Source organism: Zingiber officinale, chromosome 9A (genome assembly GCF_018446385.1).
Source record: "Zingiber officinale cultivar Zhangliang chromosome 9A, Zo_v1.1, whole genome shotgun sequence".
NCBI lineage: Eukaryota > Viridiplantae > Streptophyta > Magnoliopsida > Zingiberales > Zingiberaceae > Zingiber > Zingiber officinale.
The window spans coordinates 48,490,517-48,514,795 of NC_056002.1; the positions used below are offsets into that span (position 1 = coordinate 48,490,517).

Below are 24,279 nucleotides of genomic sequence, written 5' to 3' on the forward strand. Positions count from 1 at the left end.
CAAACACCTATTCTCGTCAAACATCAAGAATACAACTCTCTTCTCGTCAAACATCGTCAAACATCAAAACACAACTCGAGTCAGGTCAACCAGGTCAACCTTGACCTAAGGTTGCACCAACAATCTCCCCCTTTTTGATGTTTGACAAAATCCAAAATCAAGTTAGGTTAACCCGATAACCTAATTTAGGTTTTCCAATGTTCTTCCTTGAACATTCTTCCAAAACCTACACTCTCCCCCTTGGGACATCTCTCCCCCTTTTTGACACACATCAAAAAGAGGGAATCAAGGTCAAGAGTTTCTTCCTAATGAAAGTCTCATACCTTTCATTGAAACCCTTAACTTTCCCCTTGATACTAAACTCAACACTCAACTTAGTGACAATCCTATGTCACTAATCCTCAAAAGTCTTAAGGAGTAAAAACTCCCCCTAAGAGTCAACTCCCCTTGACCATTAGGTAAAAACTCCCCCTAAAGGTCAACTCCCCCTTGACCATTGCACCAACAATGTCTTGGAGAGTTTCAAACCTTTAGAAACCCGAAACTCAACTCCCAAAAACTGAAATTTCAGACACCTGCTGAAAATCAGAAACTGGCACGCACTGATCGGTCCTAAGACCGATCAAAAACCCCCTGGATCGGTCCCCAGACCGATCCATGCTTCATTGATCGCACTGGATCGTCACTGATCGGTCACCAGACCGATCAGGCCTTCACCAGATCGCACCAAGCTCTCTGGATCTTACTGGATCGGTCTGCAGACCGATCAGGACTTCCCTGGATCGGTCCCCAGACCGATCCAGACTCTGACAGGAGATTTCTGAAATTTCCTTCCCGAAATTCAGAAACTCCTAGAAAATTCCAGAAAATTCAAAAAATTGTGAAATTTTGAGGATACATTCCTCATAACATATACTATCATGGAAAAATAGTTTTCTATGAAAATAACTTCCATTTTTCAATCTTGATACAAAGTTCAAAAACTTTGAAATAGTTCAAGTTTAACTCAACTTTGTATTACAATGTTCAATGATGAATGCAATCACTAAGATGACTTCATCAAGGTTTTCCAAATCAATTTCAAAATGATTTTAAACCTTTTAATTTAGGACCATAATCTTAGGGCTAAATGTACATGACTTGTACACAAGCTTTCCCTATGATCCTCCATTTCTTGAATTAGGCTCATCTAGGTACAAGAACTATGCACCTTGATCCTAATTCATGATCCTAATATCTCACACACATCTAAAGTGTATCAAACACATCCATGGCAATTTTAATGTGAGATATGGGTTTAGGTATCTTAGACTAAGGTCTCATGCATTTTCTAAATATAAATTTGATCTCAATATCAAAATGTGTTTTCATCCTTAAATCAATTCAATTGATTATTAATGCAAGAGATGATGACATGGCATAAAGTTTGAAACTTAAATAAACACGACATAAAAACTAGCCTAAGCATTATCATGACATTTCAAATGATAATAAAACTAAACATGATGACATGTGAGGGCAAACAATCATGGCAAGATTTAGCATAAATAAGTATACCTAGATTACCTATCTAAGTATTCTTAACCACTTGGCTAACTTCAAATTTAATCCTAGATTGCCCCAAAATGCCAAAATCCTAATTTTGACACTTCTTGAACTCTAGATTAATTCATGACACTTAAAGATCAAATTTATCCTCAAAACTTGGCATGTTTCAAAAAAATTTTTTCGAGAGTTCTCTAGATTTTCCCAAATTGTGCCAATTGAGATTAAAAATGAAATTTCCAATCTTTAGGCACATTTAACTCTTCAAAGGAGTAAATGATAATTCCATTTCATTTTCAAAAGTTCTCAAAACCTTGAAAATGCTCCTTGAGTGTTAATTTCCTCAAAGTTGGGTTAACTACCCTTCTAATCGGAGTTGACACTCTCTAATCCATCTATGGGGTAGAGAAGATGCTCCTAGAAACCCAATACCTATTAGAGCTCATTGGGTTCACTAAATATTCACTAGGGATAACTTCCCTAGCAACCCTCCTAATGACCCTCTTAGGCTTTAAAGCCTTGGTCATTTGGGTCTCATCAAGGTCAACTATAGGGGTGACTCCCCTTGTGACCTTGGTAATGATCTTCCTAGCCCTAGGTTTTGTTCCATAATCGAATGAAACATTATGATAAGTGGGCTTGACCAATTGGGACTTAGGTTTGTGGCCCAAACCTTTCTTGTCCTTGGACTTGGGTTTTTGACCCTTAAACCCTAGAGTCAAATCCTTAAGAGTCTTTTCTAGAGAGTCAAGTCTTGACCTCAAGACTTGATTTTCTTTCTCTAATACCTCAAGTTTTGATTTATCATTTTTCTTTGAGGTATTCCTAGGCATGTGTCTAGATGATTTGGAATTTCTATCTAGATTTTCCTTTGCCTTAGACGAGTTAATTCTAGGGTTATCATTTCTAGAATTGTTCTTATCTAGGCTAACATGCTTGGCTCCTAAGCACATGTATCGATTTCTATTGTTAACATGCTTATCATTATTGAAAATGGCAATAAGACTACTAGCATGCATCCTACTAGAATTGCAAGAATGAGCTTTAAATGTTACCTTAGGGTTTGCCTTAGCTCCCCCTTTACACGTGTTTGGCCTCTTGTCCTTGTGAGGTTGCCTCTCCCTTGGACATTGACTCCTATAGTGTCCCCGTTGCTTGCATTGGAAGCACACCACGTGCTTCTTGCTCTTGCATATCGGGACTCCGGCTTCCTTGACCTTTGGTGCCGGTGGAGTCTTTCTAACCCTCTTTGGACACTTACTCTTGTAGTGCCCAAACTTCCTACACTCAAAACACATTATGTGTAATTTGCTTGAAATCACAGGGTTTGAGTTACCTAGGGTTGTGGATGTAGATGAGCTTTCTTCTTCATCCCTTCCGGAGGTAGATGCCTCTTCTTGCTCCAATTTTGAACAAGAGCTCTCCTCCTCTTCTTCCTTGGATGTTGAGTAGCCCTCAACTCCCAATTCGCTTCCTCCATGATGTGAGCTACTTGGCTCACTAGGCTCCTCTTCATGGAATTTTGCCAAATTGTTCCACAATTCCTTGGCGTTGTTGTACCTATCTATCTTGCACAAAACATTATTAGGTAAAGCAAATTCAATAATTTTTGTTACCTCGTCATTGATTTCGGATTGTCGAATTTGCTCTTTCGTCCACTCCTTCTTGATAGGTTTTCCTTCCTCATCCATCGGAGGGGAAAATCCTTCTTGTACACAAAACCAATTTAACATATTAGTCCTAAGAAAATACATCATCCTTACCTTCCAATATGTGAAGTTGTCGTGAGACTCGTAGAAGGGTTGAATCGTGACATCTTCTCCATAGAGATCCATCTCTAGCCCATGCTCCCCCGGGTGTTGATCCGAAGAGCGGCCTCGCTCCGATACCACTTGTTGGGATCGTTCATACTCGCTAGAGAGGGGGTGAATAGCCCCCAAATTCTCGCGTTCTTCCTACAGTTAGGTTTCAAGGAAATACAAGGAAGAAAATAAGGAGAAGAAAAACAAACCGATGTAACGAGGTTGGAGATGGACTCCTACTCCTCGGCGTGTCCGTAAGGTGGACGAAGCCTATCAATCCGTCGGATGAATCCCCGGAGAACCGGCTAAATATGAGCTCCTTATGGGTGGAGAAACCTCACAACTACTCGCAACAACAAGATAAGGAGTACATATACAAGAGAAGCAAGAAATAAATACACAAAGAAATGTAAACAACCCTTGCCTTCTTGTCGATTGTTGAAGAAGCAACAGCTTCTTAGACGCCAACCACAGCAGCAGCTCAGTCGGAGTCCCAGCTTGCGAAGAAGAGCTCAACAAAGCTCAAGCACCGAACAGCAGCTCTGTCGCAGAGAAGAAGAGAAAGAAACAGAAGATGCCCTCGCCTCCTTTATACCGCGAAGAAGAAATGAAGAAACTAGCCGCTTGCGTTGCAGCAGCTAGAACCCCGATCGATGCGGGACCGATCAGGCCGTCGATCGGTCCCCGCATCGAGCGTAAAACATAGATCGGTCGTGGACCGATCAAAGGCCGGATCGGTCCACGCACCGATCCCAACTCTTGGCTTTGAAGTCTTCCTTCCGCGACATCGTCTCGATCGGTCGCCACGACCGATCAGAGCTCCCGATCGGTCCACGCATCGATCAGCGCCTTTCTCGCGGCATCGATCACCGATCGGTCCGCATCGACGATACCGATCAAGAACACATCGATTCGGCACCGATCGGTCACCGATCAGATAACTAGTGACTTGGTTTTTGCCCAAACCAAGTCCCAAGCCTTTCAAACCAACATTCGGTCAACCTCGACCTGTTGGTACTTCATTCCTAGCATCTGGTCACTCTCTTGACCTGCTAGAATTCCCCGCCAAGTGTCCGGTCAATCCCTTTGACCTACTTGGACTTTCCTCAACACCAGATGTCCGATCATCCCTGATCCATCTGGATTTTCCCTTGCCTGGCTTCACTCACCCGGACCTTCACCTGGCTTCACTTACCAGGATTTCCACACTGCCTAACATCCCAGTTAGGACTTTCTCACTGCCTGGCTTCACTCACCAGGACTTTCCAACTGCCTAACATCCCAGTTAGGACTTTCCCACTGCCTGGCTTCACTCACCAGGACTTTCCACACTGCCTAACATCCCAGTTAGGACTTTCCCACTGCCTGGCTTCACTCACCAGGACTTCCACTTTCACCTAGCTTCACTCACTAGGATTTTCACCTGGCTTCACTCACCAGGATTTCCAGACTGCCTGGCTTCACTCACCAGGACTTCTCCGACTGTCTGGCTTCACTCACCAGGACTTTTCCCCGTGCCAAACTCCCTGTTTGGACTTTCCCCATGCCAAGTCTTCATACTTGGACTTTCCGCGTGCCAAGCTACCTGCTTGGACTTTTCCCCGTGCCAAGTCTCCGTACTTAGACTTTTCCAGTGCCAAGTCTCCATACTTCGACTTTTCGCGTGCCAAGCTCCCTGCTTGGACTTTTCCCGAATCAGGTCAACCAGATCAACCTTGACCTAAGGTTGCACCTACAATCTCCCAAACACCTATTCTTGTCAAACATAAAGAATACAACTCTCTTCTCGTCAAACATCAAAACACAACTCGAGTCAGGTCAACTCGAGTCAGGTCAACTCGAGTCAGGTCAACCAGGTCAACCTTGAACTAAGGTTGCACCAACAAAAAGATGGGGGTATCGAGCCCGGATAGTATCCTCGAGCTCCCAGGTAGCCTACTCGTCCGAATGATACTACCATCCGACTTTAACCAGCCGGATAGTCTTGTTCCGCAACTGTCCGGTCTAGAATTCATACCAAAATCTCCTATAAGTGACGTCAGGCTGAACGGAAACTGAGATATCTGTCAGCATATGTGTCAGGTCGGGTACGTATCTCCTCAGCATATATACGTGGAATACGTCGCGAACGCCTGCCAGGGACGGGGTAGTGCCAGACGATAAGCTACTGCTCCAATCATCTCCAGGATCTGGAAAGGGCCAATGTACCGCAGAGTTAGATTATCTCTGAAGCCAAATCTCTTCACCCCTTTCGTGGGTGAAACTCTAAAAAATACATGGTCGCCAGTAGAGAACTCCAGGGGTCTTCGTCTCCGATCTGCATAACTCTTCTGGCGGTTCTGTGCCTCTGACATCCTCCGTCTAATAGTACGGATCAATTTTGCCTCATACTGAGCTCTATGAGCTCCCAACAACTAGGTCTCCCCAACCTCATCCTAGAGGGTGGGTGTCCGACAATGCCTACCATACAACGCTTCAAACAGTGCCATCTGAATAGCCGAATGAAAGTTGTTGTTGTAGGTGAACTCTACCAATGGTAAATGGTCCTCCTAACTTCCTCCAAAATCACAAGATCTCAGTAAGTCCTCTAAAGTCTGAATGGTCTGCTCTAACTGTCCATCTGTCTGCGGATGGAAAGCTGTACCGAAACGGAGCTGAGTGTCCAAGGCCTGCTGCAGACTCTGCCAAAATCGGGACGTGAAACAAGGGTCTCTATCCGAAATGATACTCAAAGGAATACCATGTAATCTGATGATATCCCAACAATACAGATCTGTCAATCGATCCAGGGAATCAATCTTTCGGATCGCTAAGAAGTGTGCGGATTTGGTTAATCGATCAACGATTACTCAAATCGCGTCATGGCCTCGTCGTGTCCTAGGCAAACCCACCACAAAGTCCATGGTGATGTGTTCCCATTTCCACTTAGGAATATGAATCCGCTGAAGTAATCCGGCAGGTCTCTAGTGCTCAGCCTTTATCTGCTGACAAAAAAGACATCTAGCTACGAATTTCGCGATGTCTTCCTTCATACCATTCCACCAATAGGAACACTTCAAATCTCGATACATGCGGGGTCCCGCCTTGGTGGATAGCAAATCTGGAGCGATGAGCCTCCTGAAGTAGCTCCTGCAAGACCGGGTGAGACTGAGGTACGCATAATCTGCCTCGGAAATATATAATACCCTCCTCATCTCGTGTAAACTCGGTCTGCTGCCCAGAAGTTATTTGGATGCCAATAAACTACAAATGCTTATCACTGGCCTGGGCCTCTCGGATCCTCGTCCTGAGCGACGACTGAGCAACCATGGTAACCAGAATACCTTACTCTGTCTGTCCCTGCTCCTGAAGGCCCAACTCGGAGAAACCCTGAACCAAGTCTGTAACTGAAACTCGGTGGCAAGCCAAAGCCCCTTAGAACTTCCTGCTGAGTGCATCGGCAACCACATTAGCTTTCGCCGGGTGATAGCTAATGGTACAGTCATAATTTTTCAGGAATTCCATCCATCTCCTCTGTCGGAGATTAAGTTTCTTCTGGGTGAAAATATATTTGAGACTCTATGATCCGTGAGAATCTCAAAGGTAATGTACAGATAATGCCGCCAAATCTTCAAAGCAAAGATGATGGCGGCTAGCTCCAATCATTTACTGGGTAGTTCTTCTCATGCGCCTTCAACTGCCGAGAAGCATAGGAGACTACCCTGTCGTGCTGCATCAAAACAGTGCCCAAACCCTGTAGAGAAGCATCGGCGTAGAGTACAAATCTGTTTTCTCCAGAAGGCAAAACCAAAATTGGTGCCGATACTAACTCCGCTTCAGCTCTTGAAAGCTGGTCTCACAGGCTTCTGACCAAGTGAACTTCACGCCTCTCCTGGTCAAGCGCGTTAGTGGCATAGCTAAACGGGAGAAACCCTCGACGAAACGTTTGTAATATCCTACCAGTCCCAAGAAACTGCGAATCTCCTGTACTGATTTCAGCTGCTCCCAACTGGTGGCAACCTCGATCTTCTGAGGGTCTACTGAAATACCTCGGCTAGATATCACATAACTCAGAAAATCGACTGAAGATAGTCAGAAAGCACACTTGCTGAACTTCGCATATAGCTGATGTCGTCGAAGAGTCTCCAAGATTATGCGAAAATGCTATACATGTTCCTCCTCGGAACACGAGTAGATCAATATATCATCAATGAAAATGACAACGAACTGATCTAAATACTCCATAAAGATGTAGTTCATCGAATCCATAAATACCGCTGGAGCATCGGTAAGCCCAAATGGCATTACCAAAAACTCATAATGTCTGTACAACAAACATTCTCAACCAGAGATCCCCGATAATAAGTCTAAAATCTTATCACTAACTACAAATCGCCAAAGAATATATCATCTAATGTGAGGGCAACGCTCCATCACAAGAAATATTATATATGTGGGAGCAATGCTTTACCACCAACAAGGCAACCTATATGGGAGCAGCGCTCCACCACAACAATCCAAAATATGTGGGAGCAACGCTCCACCACAAGCAATACATAATATGTGGGAGCAACACTCCACCACAAGCAACCCAAAATATGTGGGAGCAACGCTCCACCACAAACAATCCATAATATATGGGAGCAACGCTCCACCAAAACATTCCATAAGTGAACAAGACCTCTAACTATCCAACTAAAGGCTGCACGAGATCACTCAACCACATATCACTGTGGGCAGCCAAGGGTATAACAACCTAGTAAGTAAATCAAATCCATTGTCAACACTCTCATATCCTAGTGGGTCACCCACCAATAGGAGAATTAGTTGACAGGGTAATACAACAATTGGCATAATGTAGACACTTAACATTCTACATTCAACATATGTTGAATCATCATGATGCTACCAACAATACACCTGGCACGTGCACACACAACATAGATATGATCGACATAATCCTCCAATTAGTACACACCCAACACACTCATAACACAGGTATAAATCAGTGTGATACCTCCAACAATACATAACGAACACGTATGCATAAATCAACATAGATATAATCGACAATACACCTTAACAACATTCACATAACATATATATACACCTATGCCAAGAATATAAACTACGTAATACTTCCAACAAATCATAATAGATACGAGTGTACACTCAGAACAATTATAATCAACAAGATACCTCCCATAAAACATCAAACATATGTACACATACCATAACACAGATTTAATCGACATGATACCTTCAATAATACAATCAGACACGTACACCTAACTACATAGCTATAATTCATAAGTAACCTACAATAACCATATCGGAATATGTATACAAATACTACCTGCAAATGGACAATCTACCACAGGACTCCTACAACACATAACAATCATATGCACACGCAATATAGATATGAATAATCAGCATATTTAATCGAATCAACCTGACATTCCCTATGCTACCTTCTAAGTTATCCAACTAGGTATATACAGTCTAAAATTAAAGTACCCATGGAATAGGATACATCGATCCTCTATAGACTGACCAAGCTGACAATGGTATATGACTAATTCAGTCATTTCCCATGTCAGTACAAGCCATGTACCCAAATGTGCTCTAGATACCTAATTAAGCATAAATAATCCAAAGATTTGAACCTCTAAAAATAGAGTATGACAATCCCCTACTAATCGGACCAACAAAACTAAATCAGTCATCTACTAGCTAATCAAGAATATATTAATCCTCTACAAGCAACTAAGGTAAATCAATCCACGATTACCCAAATCAACAAGTGTAAATCAGACTTCTACTGACCGATTTAACAAAAGTAAATCAATTATCTACTGACAAAATTAACTAAGATAACATGGTATTCTATTGGCTAAGTCAACCTGAATATATAGATACTATCCACTATCCAGCTAATAATAGCAGAGGTTGATATGTGCCTCCACCTTCTAACCAACTAGTAGTAGCAGAAGCTAAAACTACTGGTGGTATGATAGGAAAAATCACCAGAAACTGTAATCCTTGATCTCTATTAGGGTCGATCATCATCAGTGGCTAACCCATCACATGTAATATGAGCTACAACAACCAGACAAGTACTAAATAAAAAGTGTTAATACATGTCATAACTAACATAGTTAACAAAAAGGTAGGATAACATTATACCAACATACCTCCTATAGCTTGGAGATGTCCTACCGTTGCCAGGTCCCAAAATCCGAAAAGTCACATCAAGAAAATCAAATCACGAAAATTACAACCCGAAAAACAGAACACGTAAACTTGGCTCTAATACCAAATAAATTGTCACGCCCCAGAGGAGTCTCTGTCAGAGGAAATTCTGGCAGCACCTCCCCTGTACAGGTGACAATCTGAACCATTTCTACAGACACAATATACCTCAGTCACAGGCGGCTGGAATATACACACAACCACGCAGTTTATATGCAGCTTACTCGGCTGATACAATAAAAAACATAACCATGCAGTTATATGTAAATTTAACAGCCCACTCGGCTATACCAAAATCAAACACAGCGGAAATACAATAGACAACACATAGAAACTAAAAACGAAGACTGCTAGCCGACAAGACTTACACCACACAACAAAACAACACTCCAAAAACAAAATCAGAACACAAAGTTAAATACACAAATTTCATATACCAAAATAAAAATAAACAAAAACGGAGACAAGTCTTTTGATGTGACGTGGGGACCGGCAGGCAGTATACTCCAAGCGACTCTATAAACAACCTGTTACCTGAAAAAGATAGTGTCCACGGGGATGAGTTCAACAACTCAGCAGATACCTAGTTGACATGTATAGTAAACTCTAACAAATAGTAATAACTATGGAGTACAGACTTCTCGACAAAAGCTGGAAATGCACAATAGAAAATGTTGAAGAGAAATGTACTCACCAGGACCTCCTATCAGAATAGTCAGGTCGTCAGACCGAGACTATCATAAATCTTGTATGCATGTCAAACATATGCATCCATCCAAATGCAGCAAATACAAGAAATAAATGCATCATGCATATCATGCCAATGACATGCCCTGTTACCCCTACTGTCAGTCAGTCATCTCACACACGATGGTGAGACCGAGTGGGTAGGGTTGTGACAACCGTGCACTCTACCATCACTGCTCCTGATGAGTGACCGAGTGGACGGGATGCTGTCGGAGTACACCTATCCTCCTACCCCAAATCATAAGTGGGGGAGCACAATGCTCTCATCTCCCAGTACACGATGACGAGGAGGGATCTCGGCGTGCTACCACACTACAATCACACTACCCATGAGCGTCCTAGCGGAGCACCACCGAGCAAAACTGACGTGCTGCCACGCTGCGCCACGTTACCCATGAGCAGACCAGCGGAGCACCGACAGAGATAAAACTAGCGTTGTGCTCAACAATAATGGAGCAGACTATCGCGCAGAATGCAATCATGCGAATGGTGCATGACACTAAGCATAGAAAAATCCTGAACAGCACAGCAATATCCATATATATATATATATATATAATGTGTACCATAAGACAATGAACCAAATCAAAGGTACACAGATCAGATAAGGTATAAAAACCTAGATCCTGAACATAATAAACACATGGTTGTGTCACTACCCCTATAAGCATGTATAATTAGATAGGTACTAACATGAAGTGCATAATAAGTAAACAAAACAAGCATGTAACAGGTATCGGGTAGTGACCAACCGAAGCAAAGACGAACATAATCATTACTAAATGTTATAACCTACTAAACATATCAACATGATATTATCAAAGATAAGTCAAGGTAACCGCCTCCAATAGAAAGGTCCTATCAATCAATCCGTCGTCAAGACGCTCGTCTCAAATCAGAATCCTGCATCAATTAATATATATTTTATTTAGCTAAATGCATATGAATCAATCAGCTAAATAAAATACCCAATCCTCAATTAGGGAAAACCCTAATCATATAGCATTAACCCTACCTAAATTATTTCCAACGATTAATTAGGGTTAATTGTCTTAACCCTAATCATACCATTAGATTTATTCCAAACATAATCCATTTATACTAACAACAATGCATTTATCTCAATCCAAAACTCACCCAAATCTGTATATTCGACTGTCGAGTCACTGCCGGAGACGCGTGCCTTGGGAATATAGTGACCGGAACTAGGAGTTGCTGCTGACCTTCTTCTTAAGCAATGACAGCAAGAAACAGTGGCACCAAACGTTCAGGACCGTGGCACCTTCCTGATACCATCACTGCTTCTTTGTTCGGATCCGGCAGCAAGAGGAAATCTAGGGCACGCGAACAAGAAATCTCCAGAGATGGTCGGCGCTGCTCCGTGCGGCAGTGACCACGAATCGGGAACTAGGGCACAACACGATGGACACACGGTGTCGGTGCATAAAGAGATCGAGTTGTGGCAGTCGGCTTTCGGCTAGAGCACGGCGTGGAGGAGGCCGGCGACACTTCTGTTGGCGACGCCATCGGGTGGAGAAGGCGCGACCAAGAAGATGGTTAGGGTTCAGATGGCGTCGGGCAGAAAAGGAAGAGGAAAGGTTTGGTGTCGCGGGAGAGGAGGCGCGGTGTCGGGGGAAATCGGGAGAGGAGGCGCGGGGGTAAAGAAAACGACAGAAAAATAAAATTAAAAAAAAACAAAAAGGAAAAGAAATCAAACTTTTCCTCGCTTAAATGGGGTAGCCTAAACAGGCTTTCCCGGGGTCCAATTTTTATCCCTATAACCTACACCATACGGTCTCCGAAAAATTCCCATAAAAATTCTGAAAAATTCCCTTAAGGTGTTACGCCCATTTTCGGTATTTCACATACCTCATGGTGGCAACACTAAACCATCCCGAGGGGACATAATGCTTCGTAATGATGAATGACTTCGATTGTGACATAGCACTAAGGCGATCCACTCAAGATATAGAAGCAAACACAAATGTAATAAGTTTAGTTTTAAGTTTATTACCTAACGAAATTATATGCAGAATTGGAGAACACCAAGATGCCTACAAGTTATGGACTCACCTAACCAAACTTCATGAGGATCTATCAAAATTGAAGGATCAAGTCAGAGTCAAATCTAAACATGAGTCCTGTTAGAATATTATAACATAACTAGGAGTATTATTGTAATTATGTTGTATATCCTCCTCTATATAAGTCAATAACTTTGTGGTGTTTAATACATGGATTTCTCTTCTTAACATGGTATCAGAGTCAAAATCCTAATTTCCTGCGTCGACGTTCTTCTCTCGCGCACGCATAGTGCCATTCGCCGCGAAGCAGCAGTCCTTCACCTCCGGTGTTCTTCACACACAGACATGTCGTCGCTGTTCTACAACCGACGTTCCTCGCACACAGAACATGTGTCACTGCTCTGTTGTCCTTGCGCGCACTGTCGTCACCGAGGATCGACGACACCCTAGTTCTCTCTTCCTCCTGCCGATTTTTAAATCTAACGCAATAGCTCGGACGAAGCAGATGAAGAGAAAATCCACCAGAGGGAAGGCCTTGTGTAAACAACTCGCAACCAAGGCAGCTTGTAAATCAACGCCTACAACCAGCGGTGTGAAGAAGCCCCATCGATTCCTCCCTGGCATGGTGGCGCTGTGGGGGATCCGCAAGTATAGAAGAGCACAGAACTTCTGATCCGTAAGCTCTCGTTCCAACGTCTTGTCTGTGAAATTGCCCAGGACTTCAAGATGGACCTCTAGTTCCAGAGCTCTATCATACCAACACGACCCCATCTCTGACCTCCTCGAGAAGACAACTTCACGCCTCCTAGTTATCCCTCTCGCGCGCGTGTTCGCGTCTCGTGAGGCGGCTTGAAGACATGAATCCACGCACCAGCCACATCCTGTTTACTGGAGACTCTGGAGTAACCACGACCCTCGTCTTCTCCGACACTATTTTCTCCAGTAGTCAGGAGCTTTTCTTCACAGTTCTTTCCAAATTAATCAATGGATACATCCAGCCTCCCAAAGCCAGATACCTCAATGTTTACTAATCATATCATTGCACCCCTCTCTTCTGAGCAGTTGGATGGTGAAAATTACGTCTTTTAGGCATCTCACATTGAGCTTTGGCTTGTTGGACAGCGTTATGAGACACATCTCACTCAAACTGAAGATGTTCAAGTTATCGATCGTCCTCTATGAAAGAAGGTTGACGCTCAGTTGTGTTGTATTATCTGAACCACTATCCATCCATCTCTTAGAAATGTCTTCCGTACTCACAAAATCTACAAAGTTATTTGGATACAGGTTCAACAACTCTTTACAAACACCTCTCGGTGACTCTATCAAGTTTGTGAAAATCTCATAACCATCCTCAGTGCCCATCAGATTAAGGATTCAATGTCAACTTACCTGGATTCGGTCTCTATCCTTCTTTGTGATCTCAATGAACTGCTACCACCTGTGGCCAGTCCTGTTGAAGAGCTTGAAAATCGGAAGAAATTTTTTATGTCCCTGGCTTTATATGGTCTGCCCACATATTATTCTTATATTCGTGATCAGATCTTGGGCAGTCCCACAGAAGCTACCATGGACAATACCTGGGTGATTCTCCTCCGTATCCAAGCCAAGATCTTGACGATGCCTCCTTCCGTTCTTGTTGACTCGTCAGCTTTGGTCTCTTGACACAACAACAGACCTCTATCTCGCAAGGGTGGCAAAGGACGTCCTTGGTGTGATCATTGCCACTGCCCGGACCACACGATTGATAAGTGATGGCGTCTACATGGTCGACCTCCTCGCGCTGCTCAAATCGTTCAGAGTTCTATTGCTTCTTTAACTTCCACTTCACAGTTAACACCAGATTCGACCCCACCAGCTTCCTATAATGACTTTCTGAAATGATTTAAGGATCGTCAGGCTTCTCATATCACTGCTGCTGTTGCACACGCTGGTAATTCCTTTGCTGGCATATCTCACTCTTCAAGTCCTTGGATTCTTGATTTTGGGACCACCGATCATATCACTGGTAATAAATCCCTATTTTCTTCTCTCACTACTTCTGGTTATTTACCAACTGTCATCATAGTCAATGGTTCCCAAACTCAGTCTAAGGGTATTGATATTATTCATCCTTCTCCGCCTTTTCTATTCATAATGTTCTTTATGTTCTCGGAACTCCCTTTAATTTATTGTCAATAAATTAATTTACTCGGTCTCTTGATTGTGTCATTTCTTTTACTAGAATGTCTGTTTCCTTACTACGGGGATGATGATTGGCTTTAGATGTGAGTCTCATGACCTTTATCAGCTTCAACAACCCTTTTTTGTTGGTTCGGCTACGATATCTCCACTTCTTATTCATGCTCATTTGGGATATCTAAGTCTTGATAAATTGAAACAATTACATCCTAATTTTTCTCACTTAGAGTCTTTGTCTTGTGAGTCATGTCAGTTAGATAAACATGTTCGTAGTTCTTTTTCTCCTCGCACTGTGAGTCGAGCTACGACTCCCTTTGCTTTGGTTCATTCTAATGTTTAGAGTCCGAGTCGTGTTTCTTCTACATTGGGATCACGATAATTTGTTACTTTTATAGACGATTTTTCTCGATGTACATGGTTATATCTGATGAAGGAACGTTCAGAATTATTTTCTATTTTTTCAATCTTTTTTTCATAAAATCAAAACTCAGTTTGATATTTAATTTCTCTTTGAACTTTGCAAAGTAATAATGCACACGAGTATCTTTCTACTTAGTTTCGTTCCTTCTTAGCATCTCATGGTATGCTGCATCGCACGTCTTGCCCTCATACCCCTTAACAGAATGAGGTTGCATAATACAAAAATCGTCATGTCCTTGAGACCATCCATACTCTTCTTCTCCATTCTCATGTTCCTCATCAATTTTGGGATAATGTCATACTTACTGTGTGTTATCTCATCAATCACATGCCTTCCTCCACTCTCCAGGGTAAAATACCTCATCATATCCTCTACCATCATCATCCTCTTTATCCTTTACCATCTCGGGTCTTTGATTCTATATGTTTTACTTATCATCTTGATCCTGACATTGATAAACTCTCTCCCCAGTCTCATAAGTGTGTTTTCCTTGGGTACCCAAGGTCTCAGAATGGGTACAAGTGTTACTCCCCTACTCTTTGTCGGTACTTTATCTCTGCTTATGTCACATTCTTTGATTTGGTTTCAATTTTTGGGCCTCCCGCTTCCCAATTCGAGATTTCTCCCTCTCCACCTACACCAGTGACTGTCTTTTGTCCTCTAATGGCGTCTCTATCATCCTCAGCCTCGTCTCCTCTTTTGCAGGTTTATCAACATTGTCCTCGTCCTGCTTTGCCATTGCCCAATACTAACACTGTCATGGATACATCTTTGGAGCTAAGTCCTTTGTCATTTCCTCCAATCCCATCTCTTGCCTCTGATATTCCCATTGCATTTTGAAAGGGTATGCGTTCCACTCGTAATCCTTCTCCTTACAATGCTTCTTTGAGTTATCATCTTTCTCCTTCTTATTATTCTTGTCTTTCTTCCTTGTCGTATGTTTCTCTTCCAAAGACTACAGGTGATGCATATGCCCATCTATGATGGAAACAGACTATGTTCGATGAAATTTGTGCTTTACGGAGTAGTGGGACTGGAGACCTCGTTTCTCTACCACCTGGGAAGTCAGTTGTTGGTTGTCGATGGTTGTATACGGTGAAGGTTGGTCCATACGATATGGTTGATAGACTTAAGATTCATATCGTCGCTAAAAACTATACTCAGATCTTCGGATTGGATTATGGGGACACTTTTTCTCCTGTTACCAAGATGTCTTCTGTACACCTATTCCTGTCAATTGTTGTGATTCGCCATTGGCCTCTTTATCAGTTGGACATCAAAAATGCATTCTTACATGATGATGCTCGAGAAAGTCTACATAGAGTGACCTCCGAATTTTGTTGCTCAGGGAGAGTCTTTTGGTCTTGTATGTCGCCTGTCGAAATCTTTATATGGCCTCAAGCAATCACTCAAAGCATGGTTCGGTAGATTTAGTATTATAATTCAACAGTTTGACATGACTCGAAGCGAGGCTGACCATTTTGTCTTTTATCGCCACTCATCTACTGGTTGCATCTACGTAATGGTTTATGTTGATGATATTATCATTACAGGTAATGATCATCTTGGGATTTCACCGGTGAAACAATATCTTTTCAAACATTTCCATATAAAAGATCTCGGCAAACTCAAATACTTCTTCGGGATAGAAGTAGCACAGTCTAAATAGGGGATCGTCATATCCCAAAGGAAGTATGCAATGAATATTTTAAAAGAAACAGAAATGTTAAACTCAAAGACAGACGACGACCCTATGGATCCTAATGTCAAGCTCATGTCAAATCAGGGGGAGCCTCTTCTAGATGCTGAACAATACAGGCGATTAGTAGGGACACTAAGCTACCTTACTATTACTCGTCCGGATATCTCATTTGCGGTAAGTGTAGTAAGTCAGTTTCTCAACTCTCCATGCAAAGAACATTGAGATATTGTGACTCATATTATTCGATATATCAGAGGCGCACCAGGAAAGGGTCTTTTGTATGCAAACAAAGGACATACTCGAGTCGTAAGATAGTCTAATGTAGATTGGGCAGGATCTCCCACTAATAGAAGGTCTATTTCTGAGTTTTGTATATTTGTCGGAGGTAACCTTGTTTCTTGGAAAAGCAAAAAGCAAAATGTTGTTGCAAGATCAAGTGTAGAGGCAGAGTATCGAGCTATGACCATAACTAGTCAAAAGCTTATATGGCTAAAACTGTTGCTTCAGGAACTCGGGTTGGGGAGGTTATACAAATGTTATTTATATGTGACAACCAAACTATCGTGCTATTGCCTCGAATCCAATTTTTCATGAGAGGACAAAGCATATTGAAGTTAACTGTCACTTTATTAGAGAGAAGGTCATATCGGGAGAAATATTTACTAGTTTTATCAACTCACATGATCAACTAGCAGATATATTCACTAAGTCACTGAGAGGTCCTCGAATTGACTACATTTGTAACAAGCTTGGTGCATATGATATATATTCTCCAGCTTAAGGGGGAGTGTTGGAATATTGTAGCATAACTAGGGTTATTGTTGTAATTATACTATATATCCTCCTCTATATAAGTCGATAACTCTGTCGTATCTAATACACGAATTTTTCTTCTTAATAAGCCTAAATCAACGGAGAAGTCTATAGAATTAGGGGTCGTACTTAAGGTTAGTAATATTCACCAAAATATCCCTATTAGTAGTAATTTAAATAATATACATGATAGTTTAGAAAATTCTTCTATAAATCTGTAAGATAATTTAGATATTCATAAAAATACTCCTATAAATATATTAAACAATTTAGATTTAATTAATTCAAAATTTCTGAGAAATTTAGATTTGATTAAACTAGAAAATTTAAAATTAAATAAAATAATTAATAAAAATTTAGATGTAATTAATTAAAAAAATTAAATTTAAATACATATGAAATTTTAAATAATAATTCAAATGATAAAATTGACGAACTCAATATAGATTAAAATAAAATTAATAAATTTTTTAATAAAATAGTTGATAATCTAGATAATATTAATCTAAAAGTTTCTATCCGAAATAAAAATAATTTAATAGATAAAAATCTTAAGGATAAATCTACACATAAAATTAATCTAATAAATTCAACTAACAATATAAAAGACAAATAAAATATGAGGATAAAATCAAACATTTTAATAAAAAATAAAATCAAATCTAACAAATTTAAAATTAACAATTAATAAAAAATTAAATTTTAAAGATAAATCTTTAAAGAAAGATAATTTAAATAATTTAACTAATTCAAAATTAAAAATTAATAAAATATTAAATATTAAATATAATATTTAAAATAAAGATAATTTAAACAAATTAATAAATTTAAATGTAAAAGAAATTTTAAATTGTAAAGACAATTTAACTAATTTAATTAATTTAAAATTAAAAAATTAAATTGAACATAAATTACAATTGATTAAACCTTGATTAAAATTTAATTAATTTTAATTAAACATAACTTAAGTTCAATAATTTACGGGGAGGTACTAAATTAGTTGGTACCTCCAAAATAATAGTTTACTTAGTTGGTAATTAGGACTAGATTAAAAAAGGACAAAAATTTAATTTGACAAACAACACTGAGAAGTTTTGGATAATATTAGATTAGGGAAACTCTGTCTATGTATGTATAAGAAGATATAGCTTCGACCTAATGTATTTAACTTAGTGGAACTAACTGAAGTTACCCCTTACTAATCGTACGTGATTAAACCAAAATTTTGTACTAAGTTCAGTGGGTAGGAAAATTTTGAAGGTGTGATTACTCTAATGATATCCAGGTGACTCACCACAATTTAGACGTTTATTTAGAAAATGTCTGTTTGTTAAACTCAAAGCTAAACTTGAATCTAACATAAGTTAAATCAAACCCTGAAATTAACTTAACTTATCTCATAAAATCATAAGATTTCTTTGTCTGAAAACTTAGACTGAATGAGATGAATAGAGTCAAATTAAAATTAAAGCTAAATTTATATTAAATTAAATTAATTAAAAACTTTAATTAAGCGTTAAAATTAATTGAATTAAATCCTAAATATTAATCCACTTAAACTTTAAAATTAAGTTAACTTAACATAAACTTTAATTAATCTAATCTTAATTGATAATTTAGGATAATCGGGAGTGAAAACTCAAGTAAATACCTTAATTCAACCAAATTAACATTTTAAACTAATCTATTTCAAATTAATTAAATTACCAATGGATTAACTTAAATCTCAATTAAATATTATCAATCAAATCTAAGCGTAGACCTATTTAATATACTTACCTTGAACTTAAACTTAATGTGAGAAAACTAAGAATGATAGACTATGATTCTTATTATCAAATAATTTATAAATTCTTGAAAAAAAAATTTCCTTATATTTTCTAAAAATTCTCATTTCCCTAGTATTTCAAAATTGTTTTGGCCTTAGTCTAGATCTAACCTATAGAAAGCATAATCCAATAGATCTAGGGAGCGAGTATATCATAAACACACTAGATCTATCTTGATTGTATATTCAAAAATATAGAATGACATGAGATGCGTAAACATTTTGCCTGACGTTAGATGCTTATATCAGTGTATCAACATAAATCTGAACAAAAAATACCAAAATACAATAGTCAAGTTAAGTAATCATCTCTTAATAAATAATAAACTGGATCAAATTGTACTTAACTTAATTAACCAAGTGAACACTACTATCTTCTAGTAGATAATTAGTAACTAACAATTAGATATATATTAAGGATATTGGTAATTGAATGATTATTTTTCAATAAAGATATCAAATTAGGAGGAGGATTATTCTTGAAAATTTTTCTTAGAATTTTTTTTTTTAAATTACTTTCAAAATCGTACTTTGAAAATCTTTCTTATGAAATTTTTTTCATTACTTTGAAAATCTTTCTTAAAAAAATTTCTTTTATTTGAATCTTTAGAAAATTTTTCATTGAAATAACTTTGAAAATGAAAATGTTTCTTACTTAAAAAATTTTGAAAATATTTACTGAAACTTTCTTCTTTACTTAGAAAATTTACTATTTATATAGAAAACCATTTTTTTTTAAGAACATTCAATTAGAAATTTATTATTTTTGAAAATTCTTGCTTTGAAAAAGTTCATTTAGATTTTTGTTTTGAAAATCCTTACTTTAAAAAAACTCACTTAGAGTTTTTTTTTTGAAAATCCTTACATTGAAAATTTTACTTAGAACTTTTTTTTAAAAAAAAAAAACCTTACTTTAAAAAAGTTCACTTAGATTTTTGAAAAAGTTTATTTAAAAGTATTTTTTTCAAAATCTTACTTGAAACATAATTTTTGACAAAACTTTACTTTGAAAATGCTTTTTAAAATATTTACAAAATTTTTTTACTAAATTGAACTTTTGTTCAAACCTCTCCCTAAATCTGATATATACAAAATGTTTACTTTCAGTTAACTTTTGCAATAATATTTGACATTACTTATCTTATGCCAGTCTTTCCTTTAGCTTAGTTTTTTTTTATAAATGTCGAAAGAGGAGGATAAGAGTTAATGTAGAAAAAGAACAGACACACTTGATCAAGTAAATCAAATTCAAAACAAACTTAGATCATATGCTTGTATTTTGCATATTATTTTTTTAAAACATTAACCTAGATTGTCATTACATCAAAAAAGGAGAGATTGTTCGTCTAATTTGCATTATTTAACTCGGATTTTGATGAATGACAAGTGGATTAAAGTTAGAGTGTTTGTGGTCTAATTTCATTACCAAATGTACAGGAGTTGACGAACCTTGAGGACTTGATACTAGGGTGAAATTTAGCTAGGTCCGCGGGACCCCATAACTGGTGCGAAGTTCAGATAAATCCGTCTGACCCAATATCTGGCGGGAAGTCTGATTAAGTCGGCGGGACCTGACAACTGGCAGGAAGACCTGGTGGGTCAAAGGCGAGTCAAGCGACTAGAGTTGGTAAGTAAAAGGTAAGCAACTGGAGGAGAGATCAAGTGAGGACGTGTTCCCGGTTGAAGGTACAGTAGGCGTCGGTCCAACTTATGTCTATTTGGGAAACTAAAGTTGAGAATTTGATTAGATCCTGGTCTCAGGGAGGCAGGATCTACTTACTATTACTATCTTGTTGTATTGTAATAACTTTGTTTTGCAAGAAAAATATATTTTTTTTGTTGCCTGGACTAACTCTTTTTTTGCAGGAAAGAAGTTGCTGAAAAAGAGTGTCCGAGTGTCCGGAAGAGGTCTGGACGTCCGGAGTTGGTCTAGACACCCGGGCTAAAAAAATCATCCAGTAGCTAAGTTAGAGCACGACGACTGGCCGAACCCACGTCAACGGTCCAGGCGCCCGAAGGTGGAGAAACTTGACGAATCAAGTTTCGACGAGATATCGCTACGTCAGCAATCATCCAGGTGCCCGGAGGCGTTCCAGTCGTCTGGAGGCGTTCCAGACGCCCGAAATGGACCTATATAAAGGCCTTCGACCAATAACTTTAATAGATCATCTTCTACGACTTTCATATTCGTGCACTTCTTCGAAAAGGCTCTAACAACATCGAAAGACTACTTCAAAATTTGAAGTTCGAAGAACGAAGACTACTTCAAATTTCTTTTTGTTTGTCGGTAACATTTTTATTTCAGTTCTTGTCCTAAGAAATCTTTGTAACCCATTTTCGAACTGATAGTAATTGCCCAACGAAAGTACTCAACGAGTACGGACCATGGAGTAGGAGTCGTCGAAAGCTCCGAACCAAGTAAAAAATTACTTATGTTAGCGTGTGAACTTTCATGTTTCTTTTCCACTGCGTATTCTTAATTTTCTAAAAGCGACAATCGCTATTCACCCCCTCTAGCATCTTTCCGATCCAACAAATCAGAGTTGCATTTATTAAGAAAAAACTCCGATAGACATGTTTAAGATGGTACGGATGTATTTAGACGATTAATAAATACTTCAATTAGGCGATGTGAAACTAGACAAACACGCATATCAAACGAGAAAAAGGAAGAGCAAAAAAAACTTGGTTAACAACAATAAAACAAAATAAAATTTTTTTAAGTATAGATGATAATTTAGTAGAGAGGTAGAAATCAATGACGTAAAAAGATTCATATAATCGACCCCACCTAATGAGATAAGACTTGTCGTTATTGTTACGCCTTTTCTAGTGCCATTGTTAATTTTTATGATTCCTTGATATCGACTACAACATTGATATTTGTCTAATCAGTTAGACCCTTTTATAGTGCAACTGTTAATATTTAAGGTTAATAGGGTGGTTTGTTTCCGTGAAAAAAATCACTTATTGTGCTTTAGTGACTAAATAAAAAAATGCATCTGGAGAGTAACTGAGCCTTTTCTGAAGTGTTTGAGAGACAGTAGTCTTGCCTCTTTTTCCTTGATAAAGCCAATAATGATAGGCGCTCCCAATGAGGGTCTTCCAATACTCAAGTTAGAATGAGAGTTACAGAGTGAGTTTAAACCCAACAAAGTATGAGAGCAAGTTGGTAAGAAAATTAGATGTTACCTTGTAGGGGATTTTTCTGACCTTTTGTTTATTCCCTGCAAAAGCCGACGCCAAGTGTTTCTTGGCATAAGCCCTTTGACATCCAACTGCAATAGTGAGTTTAAATAGGTTAGAGAGGGAAAGCAAATTGATTAGAGGAATGAGGGTTACCTTGTTAGACAATTTATCTAATCTTGTGCTTCTCCATCCTTATTCGGCCTGATCATTGTGACCGCTATTGGTCACATGAATTGTGATGTGATCTTTTGCATTTGATATAGTGATACATCGGGCATGCTTGAGGTTGCCTTTGGCCAAAGGAGGCTTCCTTGAGATAGAACGCCAATAAGATGGAACGCCATCTGCACTTGTCCGTGCACCTATTTGCTAGTGCATGCTTGTGCACACATGTGCCCGACTTGCAGGTTATGCACATGTCAACACTTTCTTACTGTGCCTGTCTTGACCAAAACTAATGCACATGCGGTTTGCTTCACCGTCAAACTCTCGAGTAATTATCTTTGGACATTAACTTATCGTTCACCCAATACTGATTTTAAAATTTTTTATGTTAATTATTTGTGCCCAAAGATTTTCCATTAACTAATAATGCATTCTACTTGAATAAAGTTTGATCAAAATTGACCATTTGCCACTTTACCAACACCAAATTTCGAGCGTAGTTTTCATCCCTCCAAATCATTAGGGCTGCTTGTGCACATTAGGTACTTCATATCACATACAATGTTGGAATTAGCTTCAGTAAGTGCTTGACTTATTTCATAGAAACCTGAGAGCAACCAGGGTATTGGAGTCTGTCAATTATGTATTAGACCGGTCATAAAGGTTTCAAGCAATATGCAGTTGCTAGATACTTTCTATTCATAGACAATCAATGAAGGAAAAGGTGGCAAGTGATTTTTGTTACACATGGAAACTAAATGACGAAGTTTGTTTTAGAAAAAGATGTTTCAGATTCCAGTTTTTCCCCCTCTTATACTTCAAAGATGCTTTGGTTTTCTTGGTATTCTAAACTTCCATTGGTATGATAAGAAGTCCTCTAATACTTCAAACATGTTCCCGTTTGATTCCTGGCTATTCTCTATTTTCATCGATATGATCTAAAGTAGCATATCCGTAACACAAATGTATACTCCTTGAGAAACTTGCTAACTGAACATTTGTAAAAACTTGCCGCGAAACCATTTACACTTCTCATCGTACTGTTCATTGCAGCAGCCAATTACTGCTAGGAAGTCATTTCAAACAAATGAGAGAACTGATTCTGTTTCAGTTATTGGACAAAGCAAACTCTCAAACAAATCTGACTCTAGGGAACTGAAATGCATCACACTAGCGAAAAGGTACTATGCAATGGTTATCTATGCCAACCATTATAAATGCTCTTATATCTTTATCAAAACACAAGCCTGGAGGGTACAAGTCTGCACAGTTTGAACATTTTTTAGTATATTCGATCAGGTAATATGTTAATATATTCAGTTTGGCTGCTTGCTTGCTTTCTTCAGAATGAACATTTTTTGTGTATTCGATCAGCATGAATCTTATTCAGTGCTGTGTTGCTTTCTATCTTCTGAATGCAATAGCAATACTAAAGCATGTGTCCCAACTGTTATTTGACGTTGGCTATATGTTACAATTGTCCTCTCACTGTTCTTATAAACCAAGTCAAAAATCTCTAAATGGAATAAGAGTGGAGCTCAAGGAACACTTGTTTTAAGGTCTAAAATTTCAGACTTCCAAAGGGCTTAATATTCCTCAGCTACTAAGGAGGAGCACCAAGCAATCAG

The 24,279-nt window shown here is 39.0% G+C and overlaps 1 protein-coding gene across 1 annotated transcript in view; it reads left to right on the forward strand.

Annotated features, from left to right (window-relative positions):
- The window catches only part of LOC122021448 (pentatricopeptide repeat-containing protein At1g10270-like), a 42,357-nt gene extending 18,415 nt beyond the window's left edge, over positions 1-23,942 (forward strand). Inside the window, exon 2 of the mRNA XM_042579566.1 lies at positions 23,708-23,942. The gene's annotated coding sequence lies outside the window, so the exon portion shown is untranslated. The remainder of the gene's footprint in view (positions 1-23,707) is intronic.
- The last annotated feature ends 337 nt before the right edge of the window (positions 23,943-24,279 follow it).